Genomic DNA, 12,519 nt, shown 5'->3' with positions numbered 1-12,519 from the left:
CAGTGAACTCAATCTTTGTGGGGTACAGTGAACACAATCTCATACTTCTGAAGGTTTGAGGGTGCTGCCTGTTCCATACTCCCCCTACTCCTCATCTAGCCTTTTAGGGGTACAAACAATAGTAATTGGGGCCTAGTGTGGTTGTGTACGTGTGATATACATACACTTTTTTGGGATCATATTTTCTATTCCGCTATTTAATCAAAAACCTTTGGGGATCAGTTAAATTGGGGGATAGTCTGTGTTGGTACGTGTGAGAGAGATCCACCTTTCCAAGTTGTTGGGGTTCATCTCATACTTCTGAAGGTTTGAGGGTGCTGCCTGTTCCATACTCCCCCTACTCCTAGCCTTTTAGGGGTACAAACAATAGTAATTGGGGCCTAGTGTGGTTGTGTACGTGTGATATACATACACTTTTTTTGGATCATATTTTCTATTCCGCTATTTAATCAAAAACCTTTGGGGATCAGTTAAATTGGGGGATAGTCTGTGTTGGTACGTGTGAGAGAGATCCACCTTTCCAAGTTGTTGGGGTTCATCTCATACTTCTGAAGGTTTGAGGGTGCTGCCTGTTCCATACTCCCCCTACTCCTAGCCTTTTAGGGGTACAAACAATAGTAATTGGGGCCTAGTGTGGTTGTGTACGTGTGATATACATACACTTTTTTGGGATCATATTTTCTATTCCGCTATTTAATCAAAAACCTTTGGGGATCAGTTAAATTGGGGGATAGTCTGTGTTGGTACGTGTGAGAGAGATCCACCTTTCCAAGTTGTTGGGGTTCATCTCATACTTCTGAAGGTTTGAGGGTGCTGCCTGTTCCATACTCCCCCTACTCCTAGCCTTTTAGGGGTACAAACAATAGTAATTGGGGCCTAGTGTGGTTGTGTACGTGTGATATACATACACTTTTTTGGGATCATATTTTCTATTCCGCTATTTAATCAAAAACCTTTGGGGATCAGTTAAATTGGGGGATAGTCTGTGTTGGTACGTGTGAGAGAGATCCACCTTTCCAAGTTGTTGGGGTTCATCTCATACTTCTGAAGGTTTGAGGGTGCTGCCTGTTCCATACTCCCCCTACTCCTAGCCTTTTAGGGGTACAAACAATAGTAATTGGGGCCTAGTGTGGTTGTGTACGTGTGATATACATACACTTTTTTGGGATCATATTTTCTATTCCGCTATTTAATCAAAAACCTTTGGGGATCAGTTAAATTGGGGGATAGTCTGTGTTGGTACGTGTGAGAGAGATCCACCTTTCCAAGTTGTTGGGGTTCATCTCATACTTCTGAAGGTTTGAGGGTGCTGCCTGTTCCATACTCCCCCTACTCCTAGCCTTTTAGGGGTACAAACAATAGTAATTGGGGCCTAGTGTGGTTGTGTACGTGTGATATACATACACTTTTTTGGGATCATATTTTCTATTCCGCTATTTAATCAAAAACCTTTGGGGATCAGTTAAATTGGGGGATAGTCTGTGTTGGTACGTGTGAGAGAGATCCACCTTTCCAAGTTGTTGGGGTTCATCTCATACTTCTGAAGGTTTGAGGGTGCTGCCTGTTCCATACCCCCCCTACTCCTCATCTAGCCTTTTAGGGGTACAAACAATAGTAATTGGGGCCTAGTGTGGTTGTGTACGTGTGATATACATACACTTTTTTTGGATCATATTTTCTATTCCGCTATTTAATCAAAAACCTTTGGGGATCAGTTAAATTGGGGGATAGTCTGTGTCGGTACGTGTGAGAGAGATCCACCTTTCCAAGTTGTTGGGGTTCATCTCATACTTCTGAAGGTTTGAGGGTGCTGCCTGTTCCATACCCCCCCTACTCCTCATCTAGCCTTTTAGGGGTACAAACAATAGTAATTGGGGCCTAGTGTGGTTGTGTACGTGCGAGATACATACACTTTTTTTGATCATATTTCCTATTCCGCTATTCAATAAAAACCTTTGAGGATCAATTGAATTGCGGGATAGTCTGTGTCGGTACGTGTGAGAGAGATCCACCTTTCCAAGTTGTTGGGGTTCATCTCATACTTCTGAAGGTTTGAGGGTGCTGCCTGTTCCATACTCCCCCTACTCCTCATCTAGCCTTTTAGGGGTACAAACAATAGTAATTGGGGCCTAGTGTGGTTGTGTACGTGTGATATACATACACTTTTTTTGGATCATATTTTCTATTCCGCTATTTAATCAAAAACCTTTGGGGATCAGTTAAATTGGGGGATAGTCTGTGTTGGTACGTGTGAGAGAGATCCACCTTTCCAAGTTGTTGGGGTTCATCTCATACTTCTGAAGGTTTGAGGGTGCTGCCTGTTCCATACTCCCCCTACTCCTCATCTAGCCTTTTAGGGGTACAAACAATAGTAATTGGGGCCCAGTGTGGTTGTGTACGTGTGATATACATACACTTTTTTGGGATCATATTTTCTATTCTGCTATTTAATCAAAAACCTTTGGGGATCAGTTAAATTGGGGGATAGTCTGTGTCGGTACGTGTGAGAGAGATCCACCTTTCCAAGTTGTTGGGGTTCATCTCATACTTCTGAAGGTTTGAGGGTGCTGCCTGTTCCATACCCCCCCTACTCCTCATCTAGCCTTTTAGGGGTACAAACAATAGTAATTGGGGCCTAGTGTGGTTGTGTACGTGTGATATACATACACTTTTTTTGGATCATATTTTCTATTCCGCTATTTAATCAAAAACCTTTGGGGATCAGTTAAATTGGGGGATAGTCTGTGTCGGTACGTGTGAGAGAGATCCACCTTTCCAAGTTGTTGGGGTTCATCTCATACTTCTGAAGGTTTGAGGGTGCTGCCTGTTCCATACCCCCCCTACTCCTCATCTAGCCTTTTAGGGGTACAAACAATAGTAATTGGGGCCTAGTGTGGTTGTGTACGTGCGAGATACATACACTTTTTTTGATCATATTTCCTATTCCGCTATTCAATAAAAACCTTTGAGGATCAATTGAATTGTGGGATAGTCTGTGTCGGTACGTGTGAGAGAGATCCACCTTTCCAAGTTGTTGGGGTTCATCTCATACTTCTGAAGGTTTGAGGGTGCTGCCTGTTCCATACTCCCCCTACTCCTCATCTAGCCTTTTAGGGGTACAAACAATAGTAATTGGGGCCCAGTGTGGTTGTGTACGTGTGATATACATACACTTTTTTTGGATCATATTTTCTATTCCGCTATTTAATTTAACTGGGCCTCCATGCGAGACCTGTGTGCCTTGTTGCGCTGTTTTGAGTACTCCACCAACATGGCCAGTGGCAATGACGCCGTTCTCAGCTTAACTATCCCACTTCTATGCCTCCTTGAAAAAACAATTCGGGCGATGATGGAAGAGGATGTGGCACAGGATGAGGAGGAGGAGGAGGATGAAGAGGTAACATTTCCAAGGCTTTCAGGGCAGTCATTCGCAAGGGGCTCCGAGGGTGGGTTCCTGCACACGCAAACGCCAGGGACGCAATTGTCCAGCAGGGGCACAGTTCTGGAGGATGAGGAGGATGAGGAGGAGGAGGAGCTGGAGGAGGAGATGGAACCATGTTCACAGCAGGGTGGCACCCAGGCCAGCTCATGGCCATCACTGGTGCGTGGCTGGGGGGATACAGAGGACACGGACGATACACCTCCCACAGAGGACAGCCTTTCGTTGCCTCTGGGCAGCCTGGCACACATGAGCGATTACATGCTGCAGTGTCTCCACAACGACCGCCGAGTTGCCCACATTCTAACTTGTGCTGATTACTGGGTGGCCACGCTGCTGGATCCCCGTTACAAGGACAACGTACCGTCCTTAATTCACTCACTGGAGCGCGATCGCAAGATGCGCGAGTACAAGCGCACGCTGGTAGACGCCATGCTGCTGGCATTCCCATCTGACAGCGGGGCCACAGTGGAAGCACAAGGCAGAGGAGGAGGAGGAGGAGGTCGCCAACGCAACCAGGGCACCGCCAGCACCTCAGAAGGCAGGGTTAGCATGGCCGAAATGTGGAAAAGCTTTGTCAGCACGCCACAACAAACAGCAGCACCAGCAGCTCAGATGGAACGTCTTAGCAGGAGGCAGCATTTTACCAACATGGTGGAGCAGTATGTGTGCACACGCCTACATGTAGTGAATGACGGGTCTGCCCCCTTCAACTTCTGGGTCTCCAAATTGGGCACATGGCTTGAGCTTGCCCTTTACGCCTTGGAGGTGCTGGCGTGCCCTGCAGCCAGTGTATTATCTGAACGGGTATTTAGCACGGCTGGGGGCGTTATAACAGACAAGCGCAGCCGCCTGTCCAGAGACAATGTGGACAAGCTCACGTTCATTAAAATGAACCAGGCATGGATCCCACGGGACTTTTCCGTACCTTATGCAGAATAGCAATGGATACCGACCTTACCCACCCATTGTTCCATTTTTGCTCTTTCTCACTCTTTTGGGGTGTACCCTCATTTAAAATTTTTGAAAAGAAGCAGTGTTGGCTACCTCGTCCTCCTCCTCAGGGCCAGATTAATGTAGGGGCTATTGGAGCTGCAGCTCCAGGCCCCTACCTTTTATATAGGCCCCGGGTTGGCCATATTCACTGTTACCGCTCTTCTGTCACTTGTAAACACAGAAGTCTGGCTTCTATGCTCGCTTCCCCAGGCAGCACCCTCAGAACCTCCCCACACAGCGTGAAGGCCGGACAAGGAGGGACAGTTGGCGATGCATGGATGTGTTTATGGGCTTCAGAGACAGCATCCCATGTTGAATTAGGCATGCATGGCTGCACCCTTCCTCCTCTGGGTGCATGGCAAGGCACGGCCCTTAAGGCCCTTCAAAATCCTCAGCACCAAGCCCATGATGCTGTTAATCCGGCCCTGGTCCTCCTCCACCGCCGCTTCCACCTACACCGCCCATAGGTGTGCGCAGCCTATTGCATTAAGGTGTGCACCCCAAAGTTGAAATACACATGCATGTGTTTGCCAGCAGGGAGAGTAATGTATCGGGGCCATGTACCTGTAGGCAAGGAGAAATAGAGCAGAGCAGGTCCCAGGGAGATCTTTCCCATCTCCTCACTGGCAATGCTATGTGCCCTAGGTGATTAGGGTGTGCCCAGGCACACCCAGCACACCCTGTGCGCACGCCTATGTCACCGCCACATCCACCACCACCTCAACCTCCCTCCTACTCCATATGGGCCTCGTCCTTCAGAGATGAAGAAGAACATTGTTTTATTTTTCTGTTTTTTTTTTGTTGTTTTAAGTTATTTCCCTATCCACATTTGTTTGCAGAGCACTTGCCATGCTCTTAATTACGTTTTGCTGCCATTTGCAGCACTCTAGCCCTTTCCTTTGGTGTTTTAGAGCCATTTTAGTGCCTTAAAGTTCGGGTCCCTATTGACTTCAATGGGGTTCGGTGTCCGGGAAAAGTTCGGTAAAAGTCCGGGACACGGACCCGGACTTTTTTTTAAAGTTCGGCCGAACCCGTCGAACACGGACATCTAGGTGTTCGCTCAACCCTAATAAACACTAATTTGCACAAACTGAAATGAAACCGCCAATAAACAGCGATATGATAATAAAAATAACAAGAAATAAAAATAAAATAAAACAAATAATATAAATAACATCCAGTGCCCCTAAACAGTCCCAAAATGTCCATAAAATTTCGAGAGAAAGTAGAAAACAAACTGGACCCGTTTGTGATGTAATCTGTAGTGAAAAGTGAAAAATTCTCAATATTGCAAAGTTTCTCTTTATTATTTCTACATCTCCTACACACTCTTTACCGTGCTCATATACAAGTACAGGCAGTCCCTGGGTTACAAACATCAAACATCCGCCTTATAAACGATTCCTATTTAGTACTGCCAAGATATGGACTCTTATGCCCCATACACACGTGCAGATTATCTGCAGACTTTTGTCTGCAGACTTACCTTTTCTATGTAGTGCAAGGGCCTGCCGGATTGCATACAAATTGAAAGTGTTTAGGTCTGACCTCATATTATATGGTTTTGGTAAGTCTGCAGACAAAAGTCTGCAGATAATCTGCACGTGTGTATGGGGCATTACACCCTGTACTCCAGTCCTGCTCACCTTAGCTAAAGATACAGTAGATCCCTTTACTTATAGGGAACCCTTAAGCACATATTTTCTGATTCTCCTCATCCAGGAAGGATGATTGACCAGTAAACCCAGATTACCACACAGTGCCCAAGGTTGTAATCTGTCTGGTTCAGCTTGCTCCAACCTCACATCACCGGATATCAAATGTACAGTACCTTGCATAAGTATTCGGTTCCCTTGAACTTTTTGACCTTTTGCCACATTTCAGGCTTCAAACATAAAGATATAAAACTGTAATTTTTTTTGAAGAATCAACAACAAGTGGGACACAATCATGAAGTGGAACAAAATTTATTGGATATTTCAAACTTTTTTAACAAATAAAAAACTGAAAAATTGGGCGTGCAAAATGATTTAGCCCCTTTACTTTCAGTGCAGCAAACTCTCTCCAGAAGTTCAGTGAGGATTTCTGAATGATCCAATGTTGACCTAAATGACTAATGATGATAAATAGAATCCACCTGTGTGTAATCAAGTCTCCGTATAAATTCACCTGCACTGTGATAGTCTCAGAGGTCAGTTTAAAGCGCAGAGAGCATCATGAAGAACAAGGAACACACCAGGCAGGTCCGAGATACTGTTGTGGAGAAGTTTAAAGCTGGATTTGGATACAAAAAGATTTCCCAAGCTTTAAACATCCCAAGGAGCACTGTGCAAGCGATAATATTGAAATGGAAGGAGCATCAGACCACTGCAAATCTACGAAGACCTGGCCGTCCCTCTAAACTTTCAGCTCATACAAGGAGAAGACTGATCAGAGATGCAGCCAAGAGGCCCATGATCACTCTGGATGAACTGCAGAGATCTACAGCTGAGGTGGGAGACTCTGTCCATAGGACAACAATCAGTCGTATACTGCACAAATCTGGCCTTTATGGAAGAGCGGCAAGAAGAAAGCCATTTCTTAAAGATATCCCAAAGTGTCGTTTAAAGTTTGCCACAAGCCACCTGGGAGACACACCAAACATGTGGAAGAAGGTGCTCTGGTCAGATGAAACCAAAATCAAACTTTTTGGCAACAATGCAAAACGTTATGTTTGGCGTAAAAGAAACACAGCTCATCACCCTGAACACACCATCCCCACTGTCAAACATGGTGGTGGCAGCATCATGGTTTGGGCCTGCTTTTCTTCAGCAGGGACAGGGAAGATGGTTAAAATTGATGGGAAGATGGATGGAGGCAAATACAGGACCATTCTGGAAGAAAACCTGATGGAGTCTGCAAAAGACCTGAGACTGGGACGGAGATTTGTCTTCCAACAAGACAATGATCCAAAACATAAAGCAAAATCTATAATGGAATGGTTCACAAACAAACATATGCAGGTGTTAGAATGTCCAAGTCAAAGTCCAGACCTGAATCCAATCGAGAATCTGTGGAAAGAACTGAAAACTGCTGTTCACAAATGCTCTTCATCCAACCTCACTGAGCTCGAGCTGTTTTGAAAGGAGGAATGGGCAAAAATTTCAGTCTCTCGATGTGCAAAACTAATAGAGACATACCCCAAGCGACTTACAGCTGTAATCGCAGCAAAAGGTGGCGCTACAAAATATTAACTTAAGGGGGCTGAATAATTTTGCACGCCCAATTTTTCAGCTTTTTATTTGTTAAAAAAGTTTGAAATATCCAAAAAATAATTTTGTTCCACTTCATCATGATTGTGTCCCACTTGTTGTTGATTCTTCAAAAAAAATTACAGTTTTATATCTTTATGTTTGAAGCCTGAAATGTGGCAAAAGGTCGCAAAGTTCAAGGGGGCCGAAATACTTTCGCAAGGCACTGTAAATACCTTACAGAGAACAGCCGTGCTTATGGGTTTCTTATAACTGAAGGAATCTATAGAAAAAGGTAAGTATATTTATAGCACTCAGTGGAGAGTGCATGTGATCATTTGTTGTGGTTGCAGTGAGCACTATGGTCTATTTCTTTTTTTTTTTTTAAGTGACATACACTATATTGCCAAAAGTATTGGGACGCCTGCTTTTACACACCCATGAATTTTAATGCCATCTCAGTCTTAATCCGTAGGGTTCAATATTGAGGTGGCTCACCCTATGCAGCTATAACAGATTAACTCTTCTGGGAAGGCTGTCCACAAGGTTTAGGAGTTCGTCTTTGGGAATGTTTGACTATGCTTTCAGTAGCGCATTTGTGGGGTCAGGCACTGATGTTGGACAAGAAGGCCTGGCTTTCAGTCTTCGCTCTAATTCAAAGATGTTCTATCTGAGGTGCAGGCCAGTCAAATTCCTCCACCGCAAACTCGCTCATCCATGTCTTTATGGACCTTGCTTTGTGTACTGATCCAAATCATTTGGCGGGGTTGTTTTTCAGGGGTTGGGCTTGGCCTCTTTGTTCCAGTGAAGGGAACTCTTGAGGCGTCAGCATACCAAGACATTTTGGACAAATTCATACATTCAACTTTGTGGTGTTTGGGGATGGCCCCTTCCTGTTCCAACATGACTGCAGGATTGAAGCACAGGGTGGAAAGGAACCACATCTTGGTAATACTTGTGTATAAACACAGTGAGAAGCACTTGGGAAAATATGTGTTAAAGTGATCTTAGGTCTGATAATTAAGGCGGATGATCTGAGAACTGAATGAAAAGAGGGAAAAATCAGGGTTCCGAATGCTAAGGTAGAGCTGATCGGAGATGACAATAGATCCCCTCTGCCTCACAAAGGCACTAACACCAGGTGGCAATTTTTTTTCACTGACACTCTGGCAATTTTTCCTCTCATTGACCACGACACTAGGACTATTTTTCCTCCCACTAATTTCAGAACAAATAACACCAGGCATTTTTCTTCTGTTGATCAATGACACCAGCCATTTTTCTCCCACTGGCCAATGACATCAGGTATTTTTCTCCTACTTACCAATAATACCTGGCATTTTTCTCCCAGTGACCATTGGCGTGGGCAATTGTTTTCCCCCACTGACCACCAACAGTGCAGCTTTTTTTTTCTCCCACTAACCAATGATGCCAGGCATGTTTTCTTCTACTCACCAGCAATATAAGCAGCATTGCATTACAAGATTCTAACTGCTGTACTTTGTATGCATGCTACATGTTATATACTCCTGACCACAGTGCTTGTCGTCTCAACAATTGCTGGTTGCTAAGTAGCCCCCAAGAGTTAAGGCTAGTACACATGGGCCACCATGTGCCTGACATTATTGAACCGGGCGACATTTGGCCCGTGGGTTAAGGGGCATGACCAAAAAGGTCTGCTGATCGGCTCCCAGAGTGTTCTGGCAGGGGGGCTGTCCCCCTGTCAGAGCACAATGTAAACTAAAGGGGGGTTTTTGGGACTTTAAATGAAGCATATAAGATCATACGCCCCCATCACTATTTATCTAAAATTAAGAGGAGGGGTTTAGGACTTTGAGTGAGGCACAACTTTGTAAATAGTCAATGTAAAATTACATATTTATTTGTTCTTCAGACTTCCTCAGGGGGGGATGCATCAATTCTCTGCAAGAGACATAAACATACCAATATGGTCTAGTGTTAAACTCAAACATCGGGGGGGAAATAAATTTGGAAGGAGAAAAAATTATATGGATCCCTAGAATACTCACTTATCTGCTAGATTACAAACATGCGGTACTACGAATCTAGGGCTGCTAGAAATGTTTATCCCGGGAGCTGTGGTAATGGCGGCCTGCGGAACAGACTGGGCGCACTAATCTAGATCCCCAAGAAAATAAAGGTTTCTATGTTGTGGTCTGTGATGATGAAAGTTAGTAGTTCCAATTCTATAGAATTTATAATTGTGTGTAACTATTGAGTATTAAATAATACTACTATCAAAGGTGAATAGAGCCGGTGACCTTAGTGGCATAGGAGGTACAGAAAACAAGTGTGAATTAGGAAACATATCAGAAGAACCATATATATATATAGGGGAAAGGAAGAGTATAAATAAAAAATAAAAAATAAAAGCTTATTACTGAAAAACTGTGGATAAAGAAATGTCCAAAGTAGTTAGCGTGTATTTCTATTTATTTCTACGCAGAGCCATGATCCAAGATATAAAGTGCAAAGTTTCCAAGAGGTGCTTCCTGAAAAACTGACTGATCATAATGGGGGTCAAATATGCACCCAGCGTGACCACGGTCCCTCCCAGCATTATGCTGGGGTGATTGAGGAGGAGTGGTGTCCCCGCCAGAACGGTGGCCGCACCTACAATGATGCCAACGCAGCTCCTCCATATACTATCCAAGATGTGAAAACAGACACGTCAGCACCATGACACCCAACATTGGACGTCAGGCACACAATGCGAGGCATGGCGCTGATGCGCATAGGGAGTGCCCACCTGATTCCCCGTGTCCTGTTAATTTTTTCTCCTTTCCGTTTTATTCCCCCCCCCCCCATGATGTTTGGGTTTAACACTAGACCATATTGGTATATTTATGTCTCTCGCAGAGAACGGATGCATCCGCCCCTGAGGAAGTAGAGTGAATCCACGAAACACGTCAAGCTTTCTGGATGAATTTATGTCCTTAATTACATGGTGCAATAATTATTTTTAATTAGACCATACTATGTTATTTCTACTATTTTTATTAATCCCATGACATGGAGTACAATTGCCATACATCGACATATATTGCAATGTGTTATGATTCTATGTATGTAATCATATAAATTCATATGTGTCATTGGTGTGTGTGTGTGTATATATATATATATATATATACTGTATATATATATATATATATAATCTACACTCATGTATGTATAAACTGCAAATGTCCTATGCCACTTATTGTCTAAAGAACAAAAATATGTCATTTTACAAAGACATGCTATTGACTATTTACAAAGTTATGCCTCACGTGCCTCACTCAAAGTCCTAAACCTCTCCTGTCAGAACACAATAGCACAGCAGGGGAGATTGCTGTACTAACGTCAGATAGTTAGTACAACAGCTCCTCCTGAGCTTTCAGTTTTTTTCATTCAGCTGTGCTAGGTTGAACAAAAAAAATGTACTTGTGTGTACTAGGCTTTATAATAAGGTAAAGAAAGGCATGACTGAAGGAGTTTTTTCAAATTATATTTTGTCCTGAGGTTTATGTGTGTCTGTAATACTTTCACTAGCGGTGTAGTAACTACAGTGTATTTTGTGGGACTGATACTGACGTGCACAGTGTATACTGTAAGTAGACTGAGACTCCTATTTAACTAAGCTTCTTTAAACCACAATGGTTTTCAGTGTTTGATGTAATCACTCCCAATTATCACAGCGACATGCGGTTCACATAGCATTGTTCTTTCTCCAAACTATCCCTCTTTTTGGAAAACTAAAGTTGGTAGGTATGCCTCCAGCTGCAGAGGTCAGTGAAGGTTTGGTTCAAAGCTTATACTCGCCAATATTTAAATATTTGTATGATCATAGCCTAGCCACAGGTCTGCTTTAATTTAGCTCAGGGTCAAATAGAAATGAGAGGGCTGTATGTGGCCCAAGTTCTAGTCTGCATGTGCCCCTTGACTCAAAGACGGCATTCACTTTTAGTTCTGCATGCTGATTCTTTACATGTGATTCCAATGTCATCAGACTCTAACTGGACAAAGCAGAGCTCTGTAACCTGGCAGGGTCATGAAGCTGAAGCCATTTTTGCTTTTGGGCATGTTTGGTATAGGCAAGACAATGCCTTAATTCTATGATTTGGAGAAATACCCACAACGTATTACTGTGGGACAAAGAAAGTCCACTCCTCATTAAAGTATTTACATTTTAAAATAAACTTGTTACAAACCTGGGCAATTCCAATATATTATATTAAATAAGACACATAAGCAGAGCTTACATTAGGTAAAAACTATATATCAAAAAACATTAGCTACAGGATTTACAGAAATGTTGAATTTCCTGAAAAAACTTAGCTTAAAATGGGCATGGCCATTTTTTTTTTTTTTTTTTTTTACAATTTCGTTAAAATTAGTATTAAAAGAATTACTAAAGCCAAATCTTTTTTTATTTTGAATAAGGTAGGAAATGGGGGGTTAGAACCACTGTTCATTTTTCCTTGCCATCTGTGCCTCATTTTCCTTCTACACTGACAAACCTGTAGTCTCAACAGAAAGTGAGAGGATATCTTTCCAATGTAAGGGAAATCCACTCTTGGTCATGGGAAGAAGTGTCCCCACTGGAAGATTACTCTTTTGTTCCTGTTTTGGTAGCAACTCCCAAGGAGATTTCACCACCAATGGTAGGTGCTGATATTTCCAATTTGAATAGAAACATGTGCAAAACACTGATACTAAGTACTTCTTGAAAATTTAAATATAGTAGTATAGAACTTGCCCTTTTTAAAGGGGCAGGCACCAGGGCTGTGTGTGATCACCATGAGCAGCAGAGCCACATCAAGAGTTTGTTTTTGGCCGTAGTGACAAGAA

The sequence above is a fragment of the Pelophylax lessonae genome (assembly GCF_965119305.1).
Source record: "Pelophylax lessonae genome assembly, chromosome: 4".
Classification (NCBI taxonomy): Eukaryota; Metazoa; Chordata; class Amphibia; order Anura; family Ranidae; genus Pelophylax; species Pelophylax lessonae.
This window is presented reverse-complemented; position numbering follows the sequence as displayed.